This window comes from Haemaphysalis longicornis, unplaced genomic scaffold (genome assembly GCF_048455015.1).
Source record: "Haemaphysalis longicornis isolate Haplotype H1 unplaced genomic scaffold, Haemaphysalis longicornis Haplotype H1 scaffold_7, whole genome shotgun sequence".
Taxonomy (NCBI): Eukaryota; Metazoa; Arthropoda; class Arachnida; order Ixodida; family Ixodidae; genus Haemaphysalis; species Haemaphysalis longicornis.
In genome coordinates, this window is record NW_027526422.1 from 179,202,798 (window position 1) to 179,228,124 (window position 25,327).

The 25,327-nt window shown below is 47.8% G+C and overlaps 1 pseudogene; it reads left to right on the forward strand.

Annotated features, from left to right (window-relative positions):
* Positions 1–23,031: 23,031 nt before the first annotated feature.
* LOC144146688 (uncharacterized) lies at positions 23,032–23,989 on the forward strand (annotated as a pseudogene).
* Positions 23,990–25,327: the final 1,338 nt, after the last annotated feature.

The window sequence follows — 25,327 nt, forward strand, 5'->3', positions numbered from 1 at the left end:
TCATCCCGAACGGCGCATATGACAGAGTCCCGGTTTGACCTCACCGCTTTGTGCGGACGTCACCAGCGCCCGCTTGAGATGGTGTTGCGCCCGCTCGCTGCTCGTGGGGCCGCACGCATGAAGTGACATCACGAGGTTTTGACGAGCGCTGCCACGTCACTCCTTTTGGCTCTCCCTGGATGATGTCACGCTGATGTGCATTTGCTGAGTGCCGATTCGCGCGCTGCTCCGTCGGCGCGATAAATGAGATCCAATTAAACTATGTTCTTCGCGTCGCAGGACGCTCATATTTAACCCAGGGTATTCTGTTGAGTGAAGGAAGCGAACTGTGCAATAATAGTAACGCCGAAAATTGATGTCAATGCTCCTTTAAGCTTGGTCCTTGAAACGGGTGAAGGCACCGAAAAGTTTCAAAGGCAAAATACACTTTAGTTACGCTTGTGAATACAGGGGTAAGTGACCTGGCATGTTTAGAGGGCCGTATAGTGAATAATTTTGTGGTAAATCCGCAGGCGCAAATCACACAGCTTTTCACTGTGATATAAATCGTTTGGAGGGTGACTTCACCCGCACTGGTGTCTAGCATTTTGGTTTCGTTTCTGCTTAATTCACGCGGGCCTCAGCCCGAAACCTGCATGAAACCAAACACTGCACGAGACAAAAAATTGCGAATTTTTGTCAACTTTGTCATATACAGTTTTAACTGTAAAACAAACAAAAAACTAGTTTCAAGGAAAATAGAGCAAACCAAAATATCTGATGATATCGGTAATACAAACTCATCTAAATATTTTCATTTCTTCCAGCTTATAATTCAAGCTCACCCTTATAACTCCCTCATGAGCTTTCATAGCTTCGCAAAGTGTACCTTCCACATTTCATTTTTACATGCTAGAATTCAATGTGCTTGCATAATTCTTAATGTGTTTCTTGCTTTCATTGATCATCTTGGTTATTCTTCTGTTTTTGTGACATTGCTGAAACATTGAGACTTCAGAATGATTGTGGCACCTTCAGCTAATGCTCTTCTGTCCGTATAATTGATTTCATATTGTCACGGGAAGAAGATAAAAACTATGGCCCCGTCAGTTCGGCCGGCCAGAAAATGCTTTTGCGTCGGTGTTGTATCTTACATAATAAATCATACTAGTTTTTTTACTATATAAAGGTTTAAAATCTCTGTATTATCCTGCAAAAAAATGCCTATCGGGAGTGGCAGTATGCTTATTTAAATATGGATAAATAAATACGCAGCCATAATAGAGAGAAACAAAATATTCTTGTTTCACAGCCTGTGCGGATTGATTTAGATTATTTGAGTACCAAAAGATGTTTATTTTCATCGTGTGCTCATGTGCACATGTGCTATCGAGTTTCCTCAGCGCATGAGCTAGCATTTTTGCATTTTTTCTTATTTCAATGATGGCTCTAAAATGTATGGCTACTAGCCACGGACAAACAAAACAAGTTCGCTCCGTTTTGCTTGAGGCTTACCTCTGATTGAATATCAATTTTCCGCTACGAAACCATCAGCGCCCATAGAAAATCACGGGTTGTCTTCCCTTTCTCATGAGCTCAGACATATTCCGGCACTCCATATGATCCCTTTTTTGTATCACTTGCAACGTTGGTAATTATGGGTTACCAATACATTTATTAGTAGGCAAGTCACTGTTTTTGCAAATTTTGCATTGGAAGTAGTAACCCAGTACTTTTGCGGATGTTTGTTCGAGAATTCACCTTCACATATTCAAATGCAATGATCAGACTGCTGATTGGTGACCTGCGCAGGCTTCACCTCAAAAGTTGTTACCTTCCTCTGCTCGAAACGTTACAGAAAATGGTCACCGAAAAACAGCCAGGCTACAATGCAAGACAAACAACTGAGAACAGCTTCGAAGACGCGTCATGTCGTCCACTGTGTTTTACAGGCTGCAAATACTTTCATGGATACTTTGGGGCTATACTAACACAATGCATTTTCCAAACTGGTAACCGGCATACACGAAAAGCCTCTCCGACATAGCTGCTGGGTTTAGGTCGCATGGAGTTTGTCCATAATTGGTAAGAATAATCAGGAGTGTTAGAGGAGCGTTTATATATTAGCTCATAACTTATTCCCTGTAAAACAAGAATCTTATCTACAGTAGGGTCACGAAAACCACCTGGCCAGCGGCCTATTACGAGTCGCTCCGGTAGCACCGGGACCATGTAGAATAATTGCAGGTATACAACGGCAAGACATACCTTTGTTTGCCAGGTATCTAACGTTGCCTTAATTCTCCGTTGATATCGGTTATGCGGCGAAGCGACTACGCTCGTTGGGAATGTGTAATCAGACTACCTCTGTCCATGCTGCTGTCAGTTGGCGGCGCACAATGTGATAATTCTGGGAAACAGTCCGTAAGTTGCAATTTGGTCACGTATCACGTGACATCTGAGCTTCGGGAACGTGCCTAGAGCCAATGCCTACTGAAACTATAATCCTATTGTACGTGTGCATTATGGTTAAGGTTAGATTCCTCGCCGGTATACGAGCTGTGAGCACTAAGAAGCCACCATAGCGTCATGAAAATGCGGACCCGGGGGCGAGTTTTGGAAAAACCTAGAGAAATATTGTAGCCATAGCGAATGCAAATTGTTGGGGGCAAAATGCAAAAGAAGTCCGTGTAAGGTAATGTTGGAGGATGGGCTGCTTAATCTCTCAAGCATGTTTCCAAACGCGATATGGACGATGTATTCATTGAACAAAAGTTGAGGATTAATTCTCCAGCGATGTTTTTGTTTTGAGTGAGTCTTATTATTTGTGAGAGATTTAGATGATACAACAGGCGAGTACTTCGTTCTGCTAATTCAATAAAATATTACTTCTAACCCTTTAGTTAACTACGCTGGCTCAGCGATGTATCTGTTTATCCGAGCCTATATTTGTTCGACCCGCATCCACCAAGATTGTTCCTGCCGCCTTTGTTTTTTGACGTTATAAGCTCTTTCTATTTGTGCAGCTTCGTCCGGTTCCTGCGAGTGGCGTTCTCTTCGTCAAAACAACCTACCGTTCCTCATCGTACATTTCTCTCATTTTTTGCCGTCGCATTGAGGACGTCATCTATGGTACGAACTGAAGCTTCGCTGGCCATCTAGCTTCACAGAGTGACTCATGAATTTCAGTTTTCAGTGCGAAAGCATAGAGTGCCGCATTCTGCGAAAACCCTCGTTGTAGCGCGGTCAAGAAAGAGGCGCCGCCAAAAGAGTAAATACAGGAGGAACACACGTGTAATCCAATTATATTTGAACCGGGGTTTCGTGCGGTTCCAGCGTAATATCTGCGCAGTCTTTATTTCCTGATCACCAGGGCGTTAGCCTTTGGCGCTTATAAGGCGCTCTCTTCAAGCAGTCAATAATGTCGTTCAAAGGTTAACAAGAGCACGTGTTGTGAAAAAGTCCAACAAAACGTGTTGTCGTCGTTGTTAATACATCGTGGAGAATACCAACTTAAGCAATCGGCAGAAAATTGGGAGCTTTGAGGGGCTAATGAGACCGCTTCAGAACATTGACAGAATCTGTAAATGGGAAACAAAAGCTGTAGAATACCGCGTGCCGCGCTACACCTGTACGCGTCGCCTTGCGATTAGAAGAAACGAAAGTGATCCAGGTAATTTCCGGGAAAAGAGAAAAACTGTTTCCAAGAAAAAGACCGGATTTTTGTGGAGCACTAAACTAGGTATAAATATCGACAGGCTTTGACCTGGAAATCACGTTAACAGTCATACATGCCCATCGGAAGTTTTTTTTTTTCCTGATGAAACTTTCTATTGTTTTGTTTCCAAAATATTAGTTGAAGTGTGGTTATAAACTTCCAATGATGTAACCATCAATCTCCTACACCAATTTTCTTATTTAAGAACTGGGAAGCATTTTTCTGAGTGCACCAAATAGGTTAAGGGGGGTTTCTTTGACATCACAAAAGCTACCAATATAACACCACAAGAAATAGAAGTGTCAAAAAGAAATTACATTCCATCATGGTAACTAGATACAAAACAACAATAAGAACAGGGTTATTCGTACAGTACCCAAAACGAACGACACAGAGTCTGAACGGCGACATCGAGACATCTTTTACCATTGCAAAAACAGAGTGAAAGGAGGTAATGAAGTGATATATAATAAACACGTATTTTTATGCGCAAAGCGCCAGTAGATTTCATTAAATTTGGTTGAGTAACAATGTGCGATGATTGCTTATTCCAATCTATTGTGGTACGAGGTACAAATGGTTGGGCGAATGCAACAGCCCGGAATATGAGCTGTTGACTTTGCATGATTGGTCCGGCCGGTAAAATATGGCGGTTGGTAAGTGCACATGATAATACAAGTTATAAAATTGTGTTAAGCAAAATATGTTGCACCGATACGATAAGGCTTCGAGCACAGTCCAATTTTTAATGTTGTTACAGAGGTGTAGTGTGAGTAATCACAAAACACGAATCTTACAGGACGGTTTCCCAGGGCCTGAAAGTCACTTGTTAGGGAAGCCCGATGAGGGTACTGGATGGCTGATGCGTACTCTAGGGCGTACTAGTGTAGCGTACGCCAGCATCCCTATCTTTGCGGGAGTACGTCTAAGGCTACGTCTGAGGAAACCAAGAAAAGGTTAGCAGACGCGAGGACATGGTGGATGCTAATATTCGATGTTAAGTTACTGGTTAAGTGCACGCCAAAGTATTTAGAAGTTGATGTTTTCTCCACAATTCAGCACTCGCTCCGCTAGGGGTCCAAGGAATGATCACGCAATCCACGTCGGCTCCGCCAAAATGTCTTTACAGACGATACCTACTGCCTTTCACCGTGGTGTTGAGTGGCATACCACCGAGTCCCCTATAACGTGAGTGTTTGCCTGAAACCAAATTTTGGTGATTTCGACCTCCGTTCTTTAAACCATCAGTGCTTGAAGGTTCCACCACAGTGTTCCAAAAGCTTGGCCTACTAGGCCCAGCTTGACCCCGACGTGCTCGCCACCTCCACCGGCGCGGTCTCTCCACCACAGTCACCCGTCGGAGGCGTCAACCTGGAGAATCTCGTCTAGGGGTTGGATATGGACACCAAAGAGTTCAATCACCCTGACTCGACGGACGTCCGCCACCGCCAACTTTCACTCCAAACAAGCCATCGCCTGGCCGACCTTCCCGCGGCCACCAAGCCTAATGCTCGCAAGCAGCAGCCTCCGCCCCCGCATCGTCGACGCCCTGCAGCGAGGCCTCCTCCTCTAAACCATCTGCCCTCTGAGGATGTCAAGACAATTCTCAGGCCACGCGGTGGTCTCGATGTCTCCGCGCTACCGCGCACAACAACTGCCGACGCAGTGCTGGCTCAGGGAAATCTCCCCCTCAGCCACGCGGACCAAATACGGCCTCACAGGATCGCCAGTTACATCCTGGTGAGCACTTCCTCCGAAGAACGCGCAAAAACATATGCGGCAGTAACCTCATTTCAAATCAAGAAACAGACTTTCCGGGTCTCGATCCAGGTGGCCGCTCCGTCTAACACGGTCAAAGAGTAGTATGTAATATCCCAGGGGGCGACAAGAGTATTTGCGAGTTGAACTCTGTCCTTCCAATTTTGGACGCTAAAAGAATGAAAAAGTCGAACATGGCTAAGATGTCGGAGGCCATGGAAATCTCGGAGGCCATGGAGAGAGAGAGAGAGGGAGGGAGAGAGAGAGGGAGAGAGAGAGAGACGAACACGTTTTATTCCTTGCCAGGCTTAGCACGGACGGGTGAGCCGCGGAGGCAAAGCTTTATAGGCCCGAGTCCTGTCGACCAGGGCGCACTGGGACTGGGCATCCGAGCGCTCGATGGCAGACAGCCAGGAGTCGGGGGTTTGGGTAATGGAAGAGGAAGCAGGGCTGGGCAGTGCCAGATGGCATGGGGGGTGTCTTCATAGTCCCCGTAGTGTGGACAAGCGGGGGTGGGAAAGAGGGATCGCGATACGTGGGTGAGAGTGGATCGAGCGGGGAAGGAATGTGTTTGGATCTGTCTCCAGAGGGATGATTCAACGGGGGAAAATGAGGGGTGAGGAGGTAGACGAGTGTTGCGTGAAGGCCTGTGATGGAGGGTGATTTCATGGAAGGTGAGCAGTGGCTTTACGTGAGGAGGGGGATGTGAAGCGAGGAGGGAGCTCTGCTGAGGGGTCCGGTGTATCAAAGCTCGGGCCGCCTCGTGTGCCTTCTGCGCGCCGCCAAAGCCCATATGGCCAGGAGTCCACAAAAGGGGGATGGTGCTGTCAGGAGGGGGGTGAGAGCAGAGAATTTTGTGGGCGAGGGGCAAAATAACGCCCCTGCAGAAATGTCTAACGGCCGTTTGTCAATCCGTTGATATGAGGCTAGGGGTGGGCTGGAGTGTGGTGGCCCGGGCAATTGCTGCTTCCTCCGCGTTGTGGGGATGGGCAGCAGCGGATGGTGGCTGAGGTGGAGGGGATTGGGTTGTGGTTCACTGCTGCTATGATGTATTCATGCGGGGTTCCTGTTCTGCAGCATCAACGTATACCGTGTCCGAGGATGGAGGGTGTGTGTTGGGCATGGTATTTTGCTCGTGCCACGCAACGGTTTGTGTGATAGGTGAGGTGCATGTTGCGGTGGTAGGGCGGGGATAGGGAACCTCTCGATTTTCTAGAGGGGTGAGGATGGGTTGGGAGTGGTGGATGGGTGGGTTAATTTTGAGGGAGAATAGGACGGCTATGCCGGTGTGGCGCAAGGCCTGTCGGTGTTCTTCTACAGGTTCGGATGATGTGTTAAAGGTGCCCGTGTGGAGGAGAGCGTCGGAAGCAGCGCTGCCGGGTAGCTGTAGCGTACGGTAATTTACTGCGCGTTGTATAGCCTCTGTTCGTGTCATTTCAGTGCGGGTGATGGCGAGATATGGTAGGGTATACGTGATCCGTGGGGTGAAAAGGCCGTGGGTAATCTTGAGGCGGTCTGACTCCCTAGGTCCATGTCCTCGGGCGGTGACGCGCCGTAGAAGTCTGTCAAGTTCGGGACAATATTAAAAATATAATAAACTGTGGAAACGAGACCTTCTGTTTATGTAACCCGAAACCCCAAAAAATACAAACAGCAAACAGATATAAACTAAAGAACAGCGGGAACTAATAAATACTGAATAACGGTGAAAAAGCGGTATGGAACACGGTAAAGAGTTCAAGCAAACGGGGAATAGTCAAAGTTCGGAAGTCAAGGGCGAGGACTAAGTACGGGAATGAAATGTCCAAAATATGTGTTCGCTGCGGGAACGGGGTTCTACTACCTCACGTCACAGTAGTGGTGTTGCGGTTTTGAAACGTCCAGGCAGAGTCCGTCAATGCTTTTCGTGGCGGCGGTAGTCAAGCGCGCTCCCAGCTCCCGTGGCGTAGTGGCCGACGTAGCTGCCTTGGGGCGTCGCGTTCTTTCACTGAGGCCCGGAGTAATGACTTGTGCGCGGAGGTGTCTTGGGAATGCGTTTGTGGAGGACCTTTCGGGGCACAGCACGGGTCCGGTCGCCCGACCGCCAAGCGCCCAGTCACTCTCCACACCTCGGAGTTATTCTCTGGCGCCCCTCTGCCGCCCGCCGCGCTCGTTGGCCGCTTACGATTGGCCCGCGTCCGGCGCAAGCTCGTGCTTGAATCTCGAGTGCTCATCGCCGTAACCCAAGCAATGACCTTGGCGCCGCGTGCCTTACGTCGTCTTCTTTGCAATCTTCTTGCTGAGTTTCAAGTGTTTTCTTCTTGGAGTAATGTTTCCTGTGTTCATGTGACTTCTTCGCATGACAGAGTCCCGATATTTGGTTCCGTGGGTCTTGAATAGGTGGATGGTGTGTGTATTGAGTTGATTTCGTTGGATAGTGAGCCCTAGTAATTTGATTTGGTTTGTTAGAGAAGAACTTGACAAATCGGCAGAACTCGACACAGCTACTTCGATTTTGGGTGTCCATTGTTTATCTCGGTTGGTGGGTGGGAGTAGAAGGAGCTGTGATTTGGGTGGAGGGGGGGGGGGGGCAGCATAGTCCTGCTGCCGCCGCTTTCGCTGTGATTGTTGTGGCCGCTAGTTGGAGTGTGCGTTGGGTATGCGCGTCGCTGCCTCGTGACATCCATACTGTGATATCGTCGGTGTACGAAGCGCTGTGTAGTGTGGGTATTTGTAGCAGAGCCCGAGCAAAGAATATTAAAGCTACATTAAAAAGACTGTGGGAGAGTATTGAGCCTTGCGGGGGGCCTTTGGTGGGTAATTGAAATTGAGAGGACGTTAAAGGACCAAGTCGGAGAGTTGCTGTGTGGTCCGCGAAGAAAGAACGAACGTAATGATAGCATCTCTCTCTGACTTGCAAGTTGAGGGTGTCCAGAATAGCGGGATGGCTAACATTGTCTAAAGCCTTAGTGAGGTCTACGGTTATAGGGTGGGTTCGATAATAGGTGCTGGTGGAGTTGGAGGTAAATGTCGTTGTTGCTGAGGAGGCGTCGAAAGCCGAACATGATGTGGGGGTAAGCATCGATGTCGTGAATGTGTTTAGTTAATCTGGAGAGGACCATTTGTTCTAGAGGTTTGCCGATGCAGGAGGTGAGGGAAATTGGTCTGAAGTTTTGAGAATTTAGTGGTTTATGGGGTTTCGGGATGAGGGTAACGGTGGCTGTGCGGTAGGCTTCTGGGAGCGTACTGTGAGCCGAGGAGTCGTTAAAGTGCTCGAGCAAAGTCGATGGACGCGGTGTCGATGTTTTGGAGAGCTGAATATGTAACACCGTCTGGGCCTTGGGTGGTGTTAAGTTTTAGGTGGTGCATGGCAGCCGTAATCTCGGCTTTTGTGAAAGGAGCGGCTATAGGTTGGGGTTAGGGGGTGCGTGGTATTGCGGGTGAGGGGCGGAAAGTGGTTGTGGTTGGCCAATGTAGATGTCACGCAGGGTGTCGAGGGGATTCGGGAGGGAGTTCGATAGGTTGTGTGCTAGCGTTACTAGCCGAGATGCAGCTTCTCCTTTGGTCGTTGTGGGGTCGAGGAGGTGGCGAAGGAGGTTCCAGGGGCATTTCAGGCTGGTTCCATTGTGCAATGAATCACAGATGGTTTGCCAGCTTGCATTCTGGAGGGGCTGGGCGTATTTCTGTACATCTTGTTTCAGTTGTGCGATTCGGAAGTGTAGGCGGTTGTTGCAGTGCTGTTTTTAAGTGCGACTGCATATCATTCACTCGCCTTGTCCCTCCATACGGCGTTGTTGTTGTCCGTCCACACCCCTCCCCTATTCTCCTCGCCGCGCGAGCTGCGCTCTCCGCCGCTCATCCCCTCTCCTGTCCGATAGCGAGCACTCTCTAGCGAGAGGCATTGGATTAGATTCGATTGGCTTGGCTTGGCTTGGCTTGGATTGGATTGGGTTGAATTGAAATGGATTGGATTGGATGGGATTGTATTCGGATAGGATTAAAGTGGATTGTGTTGGATTGTGTTGCGTCATAGCAGCGCCACGTTGCGTCATAGCCGCGGTCGTTCCAGCACCGGCGTTCCGATTTCGGGCACGTGCGTAGACTTGATCGCTGCAAATTGCACGGTGGTCCCGTTACTTCACCATCCACTACCCGTACACTTCAGCGACCACAAGGCCGTCATCGTTAACGTTACGCCGCGTGGTAAATAAAGAATACATCATACGCGTTCCTCACACGTTTTACGCAATTAGAGAATCAAGCCAACGGAAGCACCAAGTGAACCACCAAGATGCGTCGCATCTCCACAGGGTTCCCCTCGCGGGAAGGTGGGGTAATTTTTCCAGCGCCGGGTTAGACTAGCAAGAGCTTCCAGTAGGTGAACCATGTGCACGTCTGGGTTCGGTGCAGTTTCTGTAATAGGAGCCTGTGTGGTGCATGCATTGATGTCGGCTTTGAGGGTCTCAATCCAATAATTAATGTCAAATGTTTGCGAAAGGGAAGTTGGTTGGGCGGTCGCACTGCGTAAGGTGGGGAATTTGGGCCAATTAACAAGAGTGCATAAGGTTGGCCTGCATGGGCGTGTTGAGGGGAGCGGAAGAATTTGTATAATGCAGTGGACGCCATTGAGGATGTCGTCAAGGCGTTGCCATGTTGATCGTTTGATGTGTGTGAGCGTTAGGTCCGGTGTGCTGTCGCGTTGTACACTATTGCCAAAGCGCGGGTGAAAGTGTGGTTCGTTCTCTAGGGCGAGGCGGTAGTGTGAATGTCTTCCCAGACGAGACGGCCCTCTCGGGTGGTGCAGGGCTAATTCCATGCGTCGTTTAGGGTGCATTGAAATCTCCTACGATGAGGAGAGGGGCATCAGCTGCCTCTGCGAGTTCGGTTTGGAAGAGCTTATGAAAGCGGTGCTGTAATCGTGGGGTGCTGTAAGTATTGAGAATGTAGTATGGTTTGGGCCGAATCGTTGGCGATAGTTTTTATTGGAGTGGGGGGAGGAAAAGTACCATTAAGGTCCACAAAATCGGTAGTAAGATTGCGGTGGACCAGTAATGCTATTTCTGATTCTTTTGGGGTGTCTTATATCCCGTGCATATGACTCTAGGTCCCGGATCTTGCAGAGCTATGATGTGAGATTGTGTGGCATGGTGGTCAATGTATGTTGTGAGAAAGGCGCGTTTGGACTTAAAGCCTCGTCAGATTCGCTGCCAGATAACTAACTGTTTAGTGGTCGATCGAGTCATCACGGGTAGACGGAAGTCGGGCCTGGGAAGGTTGGGGGGAGAGGGCTATACTTTGGATGGTGGCTGGCGTGCAGGACATTAGGGAGCAGAGGTTATCTAAACCTTTAAGGAGGGCGGTGATGGTAGAGGCTTGGGATTCTAACTGCGCTTCCAAAGCTTCTATGCGAGAGGTAAGTTGTGGGATGGTGGGGGAGAGGGGTGGTGGGGTCGGTAGCATGGCGCTTTGCAGGTGGTGCATTCGTAGGTGGGTTCATTAGTTCCTATTTGAGTTCGCTACTTTGAGTTCGGAGTAATTGTCCATTGGCAATGCGGTTTCTCTTACTGTGAGGGGGAATTGGTGTTGAGGGAGTAAGAGCGTGGGAAAGGCTGCGGCGGGATGGAGGCTGACGGAGGGGTGTTTGCTCTGGCGCGCTCACCTGGGCGTAGGTTTGGGTGGCAGAGTCTTGAGAAACAGGGCGCCCCGGCGATGTCCGTAGGGGTTGCCTGGTAGCCGGTATGAAGCTGGATGGTTGGAAATGGGTTCCCGAGTCTGTCTGTGGAGGTCGGGGGGTCAGGTCTTGCGCTTCACGGGAGTGCGGCGTAGTGTTACCATATGGTAACGTATCCAATAAGGAACCCTGGATCCATGGAAGGTAACCTGTGTGAGTGTGGAGGAGCCCATGCGGCGCTCATCAAGGATGTAAGAATTGGGGTTGAAGTATACAGGTCGCTTAGGATGTCATCAGCATTCCTGTGCAAAGGAAGACAGGATACTACCCCGGCAGTTGAGTTTGCTGGTGCCGCGACGTGTGTTGCAAGGGGGGTATAACTGGTTGTTGATACGGAGATTGTTGAGGGGCCCGGCCTTCCAGAGGAGTGCTGATAACAACAAACTTGGCACGCAGATGTAGCCTGATTTTATCTTGCGGATGAGGGGGAAGGAAGGGGTGCGTTTGCAGGAGGGTGGCTAGGGTGAGAGGATCGGGGAGTTCACGTCCAATCCACCTCGGGTTAAAAAGACAATCTTGATATCTCCCGGCAGAAGCGGGGCTGGTGGCGGTGCCGATCGTAGGTGGTTGCTTCGTGCTGTGGCGGTGGGTGAAGACCATTGATGATCGGCGGCAGTTGGGGTTCGAAGGGCTTGTTGTGTAACATTTTCGCAAGACTTAAATGTTTATAAAATGCCGAACGTATTGTCCTGGATTGGGTAACACATCCCCGAGACATATTTATGCGGCGCATATATGCGAAACGAAGCCGCATTCGTTTTCCGCGATGCAAAACGAAACCAACCTCTCAATTTGCCAGTATCAGGCCTAAACGAGACGACAGTAGAGTCCACTTGTGCCTGACGTATCCGGAGGTGACAGTGGGTAGGGAGCCTACATGCCGCCGTCTTGTATGTAGGCTCCCTAACAGTGGGGATATGCTGTTGCCGTCGCCGACGAAGCGGCGACGAAGCGCGCGGAACCGAGTCCTCGGGTAGCTGCTGTTGGCAGTCGAGTACTCGCAGCTGCTTTTTAAGTGATCTAAACGTGCTCTTTGCTTATTGGCGGTGAGCGCGACCACGGGCGGCGCTGCGAAGTGCGCCTCCGTGACGTCGGCTCAGGGACTATCGCATTTGTCGTGTACTTTACTCGGGCTCACTCTCCCTGCTGTTTCATTCAACACGGTTGAATTCTGATGCTTGTCCGCACCAGATTTTGCGTGAGCGTAACTTTTTATCATAATAAAAGACCTAAAATCGCATACACTAGCTCAAGGCATGAGTAAAAGTATAGTTTTGAATACCGCTATACGGAACAATTATTGTTGCCGTCGCCCAATTCCCTCCAAAGCCGGTCCTATGCTAAGCGCGAAGAGTCGGAGCCAGGCGTCAGCTTCTGTATTAGGAAATCTTTCGAACAAAGGAAGCAGCCAGCTGCTAGTAACCGACAACGGCGAAAATACAAGATGAAAACAAATTCTAGGCCTTCGGGGTTGTCGGCTTTGGCAGAAGGTATTACTATTCGCCGTAATCTTATGTAACGTAAAACACTTTTTGCAACATCGCCGATCGATCGAAAGTATTGTATCACATCACTTTACGTTGTTATGGCATGAAAGTATGCCGACATGCAGTTTGAGCTGCAAGAACTCTAGGTTGAGTTCCAAATAACCCACTGTGTGTATCGGCGCGTGCTGATTGTATACCAGACATCTAACCAGTATGGAGGTTTATTCAGGAAAACGAGTCAAGTTTACGGTAAATATGCAGTAATACTTTGTTTGTTCAGAATTTGGGGGAAATCCGGTACATTTTCCACAGCCATATCTTCCCAATATTCAGATATGCGTTGCGCGTTATAGAAAAACTGCTCGTAAGAGGAAGAGGAGGAGCGGGAGGAGGATAAGGAAAAGAAAATTTCATTCGGTCTATCTTTTCCTTATTCATTTGGGTTGATTTTGCAGTTGGTGAGCCCTATCTGCTACCGCACCTCATTTTCTGGCAGTTTACTTATTATTTTTTTTATTCCCGTTTATACTCACCTTTTTCCTGTATTTATTCACTTTTCTTCTTTTAATCCAAATTACAGTTTTTCCTCTTTTCTCAGTTAGCGCCCATTGACCTGTGTCACGAGACTATTTTTGGCCGCTGATCCCCACTTTCAGAAGTTTTTCGTTTCTGTGTCCAAAGAAGTGTCATGAGTGTAGACTTGTCGACGTACCGTGCGCGGATTGGTAGATTTGTCTCTTGCCGAGGGCCCTCAAGCCCCACCAGTGCTCGCTTTTCTGCTGCGTCAATCCTATTGCGCAGTGTATGCCTGAGACCTTCGTTCTTGCTTCTAGGCACTTGCTTTGCGCTACTGCTCCTTTGCGCAGGCGATGTGGAGGCAAACCCCGGTCCTAATATTGATGACGTTTTAGCTCTAATGAGGGAATTTCACGGTGAAGCAACGGCTACCCTGGCAGAATTAAAAAATGACATTTATAGTATTACCTCACGAATTCTTGTAATTGAGGGTGACCTCAAAAAATAACGCAGATTGAGACTAAGTTCGAGGGCGTAGGTGTCTCCGTCCGTGAAGTAAAATCGAGCATCACCAAGGTAAACGAAGAACTGACTGACGCAGTGGACGACATGAATAACAGAATGAGAAGAAGCAACCTTATAGTCAGAGGTCTTCCAGAGACCGAAAAGGAGGGTTATGAGGAATCAGAAAACATAGTGAAAGAGTTCTTTTCCACTTACCTTAAAGAAAAAACTAGCGATATTGAACGCGCTCATCGGTTAGGTAAGAGGCGCCCCGACTTTAATAGACCCATTATTTTTAAGTTTCTTAACTTCAAGTCCAAAACCGACATTTTGCACAATGCCCCCAAACTGAAGAACCTCGAGTACCCAAAAGTTTACATAGATGAAGATTTTTCGCCTAAAGAGCAAATAGCGCGCAAAAAATTGAGGGACTTTCCTAAAGGAAACCGTAAAGGAAACCAACGCTTTTCGCTGCGCTTCAACTACCTTTACATTTGGGATCGCATGTTTCGATATGACTCAGGCACCGACAGTATTGTCGAGGTAACCACTAACCGCGATATCTCAACGGATGTAACAGACCCACAAGGCGCTATTGTACACGTGCCCACGTCACAACCTACTTCCGAAGATTGACAAACTGTTTCACTTAATCGAAAATCAACCGCTAGATCTGATGTATCAGTGCTGTTAGCCAATTTCCGGAGCATCTTCAGCAAGCTCGATAACCTAAAAGCACTTATCTACACGTGTTCGGCTGACATAATCATTGGTTCGGAAACGTGGCTCTTCGACGAAATTTCAAACAGTGAACTTAACTTTCCTACACAGTTTGCCGTTTTTCGCAAGGACAGATCAGTATCTAGAAGAGGAGGAGTTATTATAGTAGTTAAAAAAGAATTCCAACCGTCGGCTATTGTTTATGAAACACCCCTCGAAATTATTTGGGTTACTGCGCGGTCAGTCAATATCACTTTCGTTATTGGCGCGTGCTACCATCCACCCGACAGCGGTCCTGAGTTTATAGACTTGTTAAATGATTTCCTCGAGTATATATCTGAACACTATCCAAATGTTGTACTGATTTTAGGTGACGACTTTAACTATCCCGACATCGAATGGTTGGCCTCATCCGTTGCCAGTAACAGTTCCCATCGCCACGATTGCTTGCGTTTTCTTCATTTGGCACATGTACACCATTTGACCCAGACAGTCGAATAACCCACCCGGGGAGTTAATATTTTAGACCTGCTTTTCACTACCCATCCTGAGAATCCCCTCACCCGCGTTATCGAAAAGATTAGCTATCACAGGGTCGTTCACGGTTCCCTTTCCATACCACGCGTCGAATGTGCAACGTTGTCAAACACTTGTTGAAATATGCATGCGCTGACACCGAGAGGATGGATAGAATGTTTGAAGAATTTATACCCAGATTTGAATCTGATTTTGGAAATCGCACAACAAATGAAAACTGGCACCTATTTCGTGACACTCTGAAACAAATAGAAGAATGCTGCGTCCCAAAATAACCATCAGCTCTAAAACTAATGATCCCTGGTTCACACGTGATGTAAAAAGATCTTTAAACAGAAAAAAACCTGCATTCAAAAAGGCTACGCGAACAAATTCACCGGAGGACTGACTTAGTTATAAAAATATATCAAAGGAATCCGAAACTTCCATAAAAGAGGCCAAAGACAAATATTTCAACTGCACTCTACCCAACCTTCTTAAATCCGATCCCAAAAAATTCTGCGTGTGGTCAATCCTAGAGAAAGTCCTACTGATTCAGCACTAGTCAACAATAAAGGCGACATCTTATCACTGGAGGAAAGCGCTGAACACTTCAATAATCATTTTTCATCAGTATTTGCGGATGAACTTCCACTAAATTTTTACGATACCGGCCCAACCAAACATTCTCCACCCTTTTCTTGCAATTACCGTAGCAGAAAATGGTGTTGCGCGTGCAATAGGACGTCTTCCTTGCAAAACAAGCCCGGGGCCTTATGGGATTAGCGCCAAACTTCTCAAATTAACCTGCCACAAATCAGCCTACCCATTGACACTCATCTTTCAGCAATCGCTTATTGGAAATATGCTCATGTTAAACCTCTATTCAAATCTGGCGAAAAGTCCTCTCCTAACAATTACCGGCCTAACTCGTTAACGTGTATTTCTTGCAAGCTACTAGAGCATATTCTTCACTCACACATTATAGCGCACGCAAACAGAAACAATTTACTCATCCAGAACCAACATTGTTTTCGCAGCAAGCACTCCTGCAATACCGAAATATTTGAACTGTTAACTGACCTCCATAAATCCATGCATAACTCTGTTCCTACTGATACAATCTTTATGAATCTTTCTAAGGCATTCGATCACGTACAACACAAACGTTTATTAGCCAAAGTCCGTAACCTTTAACTTGACGAAAAAACGACACAATGGATTTCCGAGTTCCTATGCAACCGACACCAATCACTAAAATTCAACAATATAATTTCCAGAAAAAGCCCGATCAAATCAGGTGTTCCTCCGGGATCTGTACTTGGCCCTTTATTATTCTTGGTTTATATTAACGACATCGGATCTAAGATTGCCTCTTCAATACGTCTATTCGCGGACGACTGTGTCGTATATAGGGAAATAACCGAACCAATCGACGTTTCTACCCTACAGTCAGACTCAATGAAACTCGCGGAGTTGTGCCGATTGTGGCCAATGGAAATTAACATTGGAAAAACCAAACACATCAGATTTCCTTCCGGTACAACAAACCCTCCTCCCGCATATGCAATTAATGACAGCATAGTTGAGATGGCGTCATCAATAAAATACCTTGGCATTTTTCTAAGCTATGATTTAACATGAAACAGTCATCTTGAGTACATTACTAATAAATCCTTTAAAAAACTCGGTCTCCTGAAGCGTCGTCTTGAGTGCGCAAACACGGACACTAAACTTCAGGCGTATAAAGCTTTGATCAGGCCTTCCTTGGAGTACGCGTCAACTATCTGGCACCCTCATACGGCAATATTGACTGATATGCTGGAATCAGCACAAAATAAAGCAGCCAGGTTCATCTGTTCTTGTTACTCTAGTTATCAAAGCGTCTCATTACTAAAGCATAATTTGAACCTTCCTTGTCTTGCCATGCGCAGAAAGTTGTCTCGCCTTTCCTTTTTTCACTCTTTGTATAATAGTGACACAACTTTTTCCCGAAGCTTCATTCACCCTGCTCCTTACGTATCTACTCGAATCGACCATGCGCATAAGATTAAATCAATACTTTCGCGCACTAACAAATACCAGTTGTCACCTCTTTCTTTGTGTATAAACGAATGGAATGCCCTACCTTCAGCCATAGTCCCCCTCACTGATCCATCACGTTTCAAATCTGCTTTATTGTCTTATTTAGAGAGAGAGAGAGACAACCTTTAATAGAAAAGGATGACCACTGGTCACGATGGGGAAAGAATGGGGAGGGAGGGTAAGAGAAAATAAACAAATTAATGCTGGTCGTTCTCAGTAGTCAATAACTGGGCCAGTTCTTGGAACCTGCTGCTTCATGGGCCAGTTCATGGTGAGCGCAATAGAGTTTGTTCACATACACCAGTTTGTTCGGGGGAGGACCCGCTCAAACAACCCGTGCCAGACCGCTTTTGATTGAATAAACCGCTATTTCATATAATAGTTGTGCATCAGTTTGTTGTGGATCGGGATGGGGCTGAGGAGATTGAAATGTACGGTGCGTGGCGAAAGCTGGGCACCACCAAACTAGGTGTGTGAGGTCTGATGGTGTTGTGGTACGGCAGTAAGGACATCGAGGGGGCAGGTGAGGGGTATACCACTTGCGAAGCGTTTCAGGTGTGTACGCTGAATTTGCAATATATTTGTTAATAAAAATTTCGCCTGAGCGGGGAATAAGAGGTAGGCGGCTCAGGTAGTCAGCTGGAGTTAGGGCTTTTAGACGTGTGCGTCGGTCCTTCTTGTGCTGGTAAATACGCATCGCTGGGGAGGGAGAGGGGGACCGCGACGGCCTTACCCCAGGCACCAGTGGAGGATAAGAGGGGGAACTCTCCTGAGCGGCCATATGAGCCGCCTGGTTGCCTGAAGAAAATGGTTCGTGGCCAGGTACCCAGTCGACGCGGATGTTGGTGTTGTTCCGTTTGAGGAGTTGAATTTGAAATAGAATTTCGTGGACGACAGGGTGGGTCGAATCATATGATCGCAAAGCTGTGAGGGCCTCGTACGAATCTGTGAGTATACGTATGGAGGGCGGTAGAGGTGGGTCACAGTCAAAGGCGATAGCTGACACTGCGTTGTTAATAGCGTACAGCTCCGCATCGAGGCTGGAAAGTTCTTTGCCAAGTATGGTAGTGTACCCTGAGAGAACCGGTGCCTCAGGGCATGTCCAAGCAAGGCCCGCGCCGTACTGGTTTACGCTTGCGTCCGTGAAAATGTCCAGTTCGTTCTGAAGGCGATCCCTTTGGAGGCGTCGGATTCGCCGCTGTCGCAATAGAGTATTAGTACGCTCTATAGGTCTGCTATGCGTAGCAGTATCAATTGCTGGTCGCTGCCAGGGTGCTATGGGGACTGGGTAATTGGAAGGTACTGGTGGTATTCTGGCATCCCACGCTACTAAGGCGTGTCCCTGGTGTGTAAGGGGTCTTTTGAAGTCCGCCTGGGCTTTGGCCTCCTGAATGATGGCTTCAATAGGAGGAAGAGGTACAGCTTGCTCCAGTTTACCAATGGGTGTATGCTTTGGTAAGCCAGTGACTGTCCTGAGGGTCGCCCGATGTAGCACCTGAATGGTTTTGGTGTCGGTCTTGTTGAGGTCGTAAGCCGTTGCACCGTACGTGAGGGTGCTCACAGTGACAGCCCTGGCCATATTCAAGATGGCTTTCTGCGATGCTCCACCATATTTATTCGACAATCGACGAATGGAGTGCAGTATGGCATTCCATTTCTGTTTTAATCTTTTGAGCCAGATGCCAGGACTGTTTTTTGTTCCAATGTTTTGTTCCGATATCCCTCACGCCCGTTATTTGCAAATTGATTGAGCGCCTTATCAACAATCGGCTCACACATTATTTGGAATATGTCCAACCGTATTTTCACCCTGCCCAAACAGGCTTCCGGCCAAATGTTGGCACGCATGATAGCCTCTGGCTTCTGCGTAGGGTAATTAACCGCCCTCACTACCATCGCGGCACTCCTGACCTGATCATGGCGGTTGATCTGAGAAAGGCGTTCGACAACGTTAGCCACCTGGTCATTCTAGAGGAACTTGCTCGCGCCTACCCCAGTGCCCGCACGCAAAATTGGATTAGAGCATTTCTCCAAAGCCGGCCTGTACGCCTTCACGGTTCGCACCCTGGATGGGAACCTACGACTTACTACCTCGACCGCGGTGTTCCCCAAGGGTCGATTTTAGGCCCTCTACTTTTCAACCTGGCCATGACCAGAGTAGCTCGACAACTTGAAATTGACTCAGGCGCCCGCTTCACCATATACGCCGATGATATCACGGTTTGGACTGAAGCGGCCGACTTTGATTCTTTAGAGGGCCAGGTTGTTGAGCTACAGGCTGCGGCTAATAGCCTTGAGCTCACTCTGGCTCAGCTAGGTCTACAACTCGCACCTGAAAAAACCGAATTTTTGGCAGTATACGGTTGTAAGCCACCTGACCCGCCCCAAGAAATTGTAGTCAACCTAGTCAACTGCGATGTATCTGCTTCAACTGAGCCCATTACACTCCTAGGTCTTATTTAGAAGCCGGTGAAGATATGTAGCGATTCTTTTCGTGTAAGGTGTATTACGCGTGTTGACAATTCGTGCTCGCTTCTTTTCAAGTTTATTACATGCTGTTTTGACTCACCACTTTGTTGAAGTTCCCTCACCAAATGTATAGTTGACAATGTTGTACCCGGTTTTTGTATGTAATGCCTTCCCTTATGTAATGCCCTCTGGGCTTTTAGGAACATAAATAAAAACAATTTCCTGGCCAATCCCCCTGAGTGGGTACGAGCCAATTTTTTTGGAACCAACCAACCGACCAGTAATATCGAGCTGATTAGTGGGCCGGGTTCTCAGTCCAGGACAAGATAGTAAGAGTAATTTTCTTGGATTCATTCAACGCCATTCCGAGCAGACCTGGATTTTTTCTTTACTCTTGGAAGGGTGGGGGATTATAAAGGGCTGCTTGAAAATATTCACCATTTCGATTTTTGCAATATATGAGCTTATACTATTGATTGCGTTCGTTAGCGAGTATATCACACTTTCAACACCGTAATCTGTCATAATTGTTTGGGTTGAGAGTCAGTTCCTTATGATAACGATGGTTACGGTAGAAATTCGGAGCACAAAAGCCGCCTTCTAGTACTCTGGACAACGTACGTTCTCTGGGAAGCGATCGCAGTGGCGTAGCACAAACCTTCTCATTCGATTTGTATGTGAATATACTACGTACGCTGCGGGTATGCACCTTCTTGCACACAGCCATAACGAAAGCCAATTCGTGAAGAAGGGAATGTACGCCATACAGCCTGAATGAAATATGCCCACGATCTTTGTGAGCCTCCCAAACATCCCCAAGCCTACAAATAAGACGTTTGTGACGGTGCAGCAAAATAATGCGTTGGGCACAGAAAAAAACAACATTCACCTGTTACAAGTCAGCAACAAAAAAATAGAAGACAGCCGCTTTATTTCCTGCTGTGAAATGCGCGTGCAGGGGACCGCTGCTTGGCGCGTAGCATTCGACTGTGGAGTCTTCATAAGAGCATTTCAAAGATGCTGTATTATGCAAGCCTACGCATTTTGAATACCTATCGAGGAGGTCTGAGCGCTGAACCTCGCGAATAAGCTAGAAAGGACGAGTCACACACGATCTTCTGACTGATGCTCTGAAGAAAGTGTTTCTCACTCCTCGTGTGTAGCAACCTTGTGGGGGGGCACAGCTTTAAATTATTCAGATGCCTAAGGAGCTGGCAAAACAACTGAAGTACTAGAAATACGCGTGTTAATGCACTGAAGCACCAAAGGGGGCGATTTCTAGCAGAGGCACTGCTGCCCCTCACAGGCGGAGTGTATCAGACGACAGCGGAGCGAGTCCCTAAGCCGACGTCAGAGCCATAGGGCGCAAGTCAAACATCTCACCGCCAACAGACGTCACCATAAGAAGTTTATAGGGCACGCAAATGCTAAAAGAAGCGACAAAGAACCAAAGCACTGCGTGGGCCCCTATCAGACACGCAGCGCCAATCCCGTAAACTCCGTGGAGTTTACGAATTTGCGGGTATAGTTATTTGTTGGTGTCCTAGATGGCGCCAGCGACGATTCTGAGCTAAGGCCCCTGTATTAACTCTATGGTATTCGGTGAGCGTTGCTGGCGCTGTACTAAAAGCGGGGTTGGTAGAAAATGTTTGCGGAGCGCAAGCGCAATATTTTGCGCCCGCTAAACGCTGGCTCGCTCTATACTAACACTGTCTATTATATTCGGTTACAACTTAAGAACGGCAACGGAAGTTGTCTCTGTGCTTCATCACTGCAGACGGATTTTACTCCGCGTGGCGCAAGTAGTGTGTTACTGGGAATAATTTGAACGTGACATGAGCCATTTTCCTGCTTTTGTGGACTTAATATGCTTATACACTACTGCAGAGACGCCAAATAAACTACGTGTGAAAAGGCAGGCAATATCACGCATTCATAGCAGCCTCCTATCAAAACGCGCTCTCCCGTTGACATCCGGATCCGTCGCTTAGGCGGAGTGATACCGTACATGAGCTATTGCCGTTCTTAACTGACTTCGGCAGAGGTCGCGACACGTGACGGAGTGCCGCGCCAACACTGGGTCGGTCACGAAGCCAGTCGTGGCCAGTCGTCCATGCGGGCGGTGCGTTTTATTGTTTCAGAGCGATTATTAAGTCGGCGTTTGGGGTCGGTTTGGCCCATTCCGGGCAGGAGCATGCTCCAGGGCAAGGAAAATGGGAACTCGCCAGTTCGAGAGCCCGTGAAACGTAGCTATAGCCGCCGATATTGCTGCGTGAAAGACAGCCACAGCCAAGAAGGACAAGTTGGCGTAAGCCTCTACAGGTTTCCCGGCCGAAAGTGGGAGCACGACCGCCGGACCAAATGTATTGCGGCAGTACGAAGAGTGAAGTGAGGAGAACGCTTGTTATTATCTCAACCAGTTCCGAAGTGAATAGCATCTGCGTCACGCGGTTGCGTGTCGGGGGGCAAATGCATATTGTGATAGGTGTTTATCGTGCACAAAAATCGTGAGCCGCTCGTACTTGCCCAAGTCGCATTACACTTGCGACGAAGCGACGCGAGATCTGTTGCAGCGACTAAAATTCGACCAGACCAAACCACAAAAACGATCGCCGCGCGACGAAGCGCCAGAATTCCTGGCGCTTTCGCTCGCAAATGGGAACGGGCCCTCAGTGGTGCAAGTAATGCTCGCATTGGTTTACAGCTACCGGGTTTCCTTTACAGCGATCGTTACTGCTCTTAGTCGACCCTTAACGCAGCTCCAAGAATATGCCCGAAGCACTTCGTTGGCGGCGAGAAAAGTTCGCTCACCTCCCATGCTGGGTACTACCCCACAATATTCCCACCAGCCTACAAAGCGCGCCCAGTCAACTCGAAAGCAAGCGTGTCAAGGTATAAGAGGTAAGCATCGCAAACAAACATGTGGCGCTCGCCTGTACGGACCCTCGTCCTGCATAACAAGAGCTAATTCGCTGTGACGATGCTATTTTGTTCCCAAGGTGGCACAAAAGGAACTCAGCGGCTCCGGACTTCAGAGAAAGCGAGGCGGATGCGGACAGCGATGCAGCTATGGATTCGGAATGCTCTAAAGATTGCATCGTTTCAGACTCTGTTCCAGACATACACTGCTTGGAGCTGCTGTGCGCCGTGGCAGAAGCGTCGCGCCAAAAGCATGACCAGGTAACGTGTTCATGAGAACTTGAAGTAATAGCGTAAACATGCAGCAGCCGACACAGAATTGAAAAAAGTGGTGTACAGATTAAATTAATAGCTATACAAATCTTTGTCACATAAACTGAGTGCTTGCAGACAAAAAACAGAGCCCTCCGCTGCTTTTTTCAGGGTGCCTCAATTGTGAAAAACGTAAGGCTGCATGGCTGTCCAGGGTACATCCTGCACTCATTGCTATTTTTTCCTCACCAGTAACCATCTCTTGTAATGTTTTTTTTCAAGGGCTGCCAAACCGAAGACAACTTGACACTTGAGAAGACGTTTTCGATATTTCTGTCGACATCCGAAGGGAGGGATGCCTGTTCGCAGGTTTCTCACAAAGCTGTTTGTGAAGTATAATGTCCCGCCACAGTGGGTCCGATTACCGGACCACCTGCTTCACTGGCTACGACAGCGTGAAGTCTTGCACTTCTGCGGTGATGCATCTATGTGGTGTTGCGATGGATGTGCTTGCCCTTCTGCTGTGCCTTCTGACTGCTCGCGCCGAACTGTCGTGGGACCCTCCCCTCTGTGACAAGTTGCTTCTGTTTCTCATAAAGCTCAAACTGGGCATCAGGTATTCATCTCTGGCCATGCTATTCTCAGTGAGCAGGACGACTGCTTCACGCCACTTCAACAGCATGCTACGGTCACTCTGCACTGCAACACAGAAGTGGATCTACCGCCACCCCCCCCCCCCCCCCCCCCGCAAGTGTCATCAAAGCCCGGCTACCAGACAGTTTTAAGTCGCACTACCCACGCTGCTGAATGATAATTGACTGTACAGAGGTGCGTACAGAACAGCCGGGCACCGTGGAGCAACAAAGGGCCCTTTATTCACACTAAAAGGGAACCTACACTGCGAATTTTTTTGTGGGTATAACACCCTGCGGCACAATATGCTTTAATTCGGAAGCATACGGTGGAAGGTGTTCAGATGCATGAATTACAGTGAACTCGGGATTCTTGGATTTAGTCGAACCAGGGGACACGATATTGGCCAACAAGGGCTTTCCAGGCATTCAGGCAGGCCTTGATGAGGCAGAGGCTGTGCTTGTAATGCCGCCTTTCCTGCACTGGCTGGGGCAAGAAATATACAATATTGCTCAAGTAAGGATCCATGCAGAACGAATGATTGAACGAATCAAACTGTAGAACATCCTGAATTCCCAAGTACCGAAAGAGCTGCTTCCAGCACTGAGTGATGTCTTTCACATGTGTTGCGTTTTATCCAACCTGCAGCCCCCTATCCTGAAACCAAATGAGAATGACAAGCAAGCGACGTGCAATGCTGCTCCTGCTGGTGACTATGTTTAGGTACTGCAGTCCTGATGCATGTTTTTTTAATTGTGAAAATAAATGCGGGTGGAAACTTTAGGTGCGTGTTTCTTCCCTGTAAGCATAGACCAATACAGAGCATTTCACACACTTTCATTATACACAATGCACAAAGTATTTACATGTGCCGCATGGCGCTGGCAAAAGCCACACAAAGTATAAGTCTTCAAGAGCTCACACTGCTGCGCTAATAAACACTTCATCTCTCCCAATAAGAAGAGTAATGCTCTGGAGGTTCTAATACACAAAAAGAAGCACAGGCTCATGTTGCAGACATACATCAGCAACTGCACTTGCGTATAGTACCTATGGCTCATAAGCAACGTGAGCGGACCATCTATGTACTTTACGTACTTCAGAAAGGAAACCTCCTCCATTGCATCAATCAACATGCTGTCCTTTCTACTGTGAGAGCACTTTATCTCAAGAAGGCAAGGGCTGTCTTGGTATTGCAACCGGCCGTCAGGGCTACCACACAGCCATGGTTGCGATTGCTGAACCACGAGACCAGCCTGCAAACATTTAATCAAAATATAAGGCAGTTAGCAAACTTAGAACCTTCCTCAAGCACGGTGATAACTACCTCCACAACCGCTGTGAAAACCTTCTTCTCGAATTCCTTCCATGACACAAGTTCCATTTTCGTTCCTGAAAAAAAGGGGGGGGGGGAGTTAATTGCATTCCCATTATAAAGCAACCAAGAAGCATACCATGTCTTGTTGCGTCGCACGTGAAGTATGGGGCATTTATCGCTGGCTCCACCAGTTCCAATGGACCTTTCCGGGTTTTAGGAATGGAGTGTGCTCTGGAACAACTTAAGCGGATCTTCCGCTCTTTGTGCCCCCTGTTTACATAAAAAAAGAAAAAAGATTGTTACAGAGGTAATGAGTCTACACAACAATTGTGCTTGCAGAGCTCACCTTGCATTCCGCGCCTGCCCTTTAGTGAGCGCAGAAAGATGAAGACTGTCAGTGCACTTCACAATGCTTTCATAGTACTGAGCTGTTTCTGGGGACAGCACTGCCAGTCTAGGTCATGTTAGTACCTACCTAGAATTATAGTACATGCACGAGGTGGTTGTCTAACTTCTATTCATATTTGTTGTCCTTGCACCGGGCGATGGCTGTCGTTTACAGGGCCATGATTATTGTTTGCACTCTGCAAAAGACTAGGCGCTTTGGTAGCTTGCGCGTACACAGTTTTAAACAACCAATTTCTTCTCACGTGTCAATGTAGGAATGACCATTGTATCTGCTTCCTTGCATGAAACGAAATAGGGGCATAAACCCTGACGTTTTTAAATTTCGTGCTAAGTGG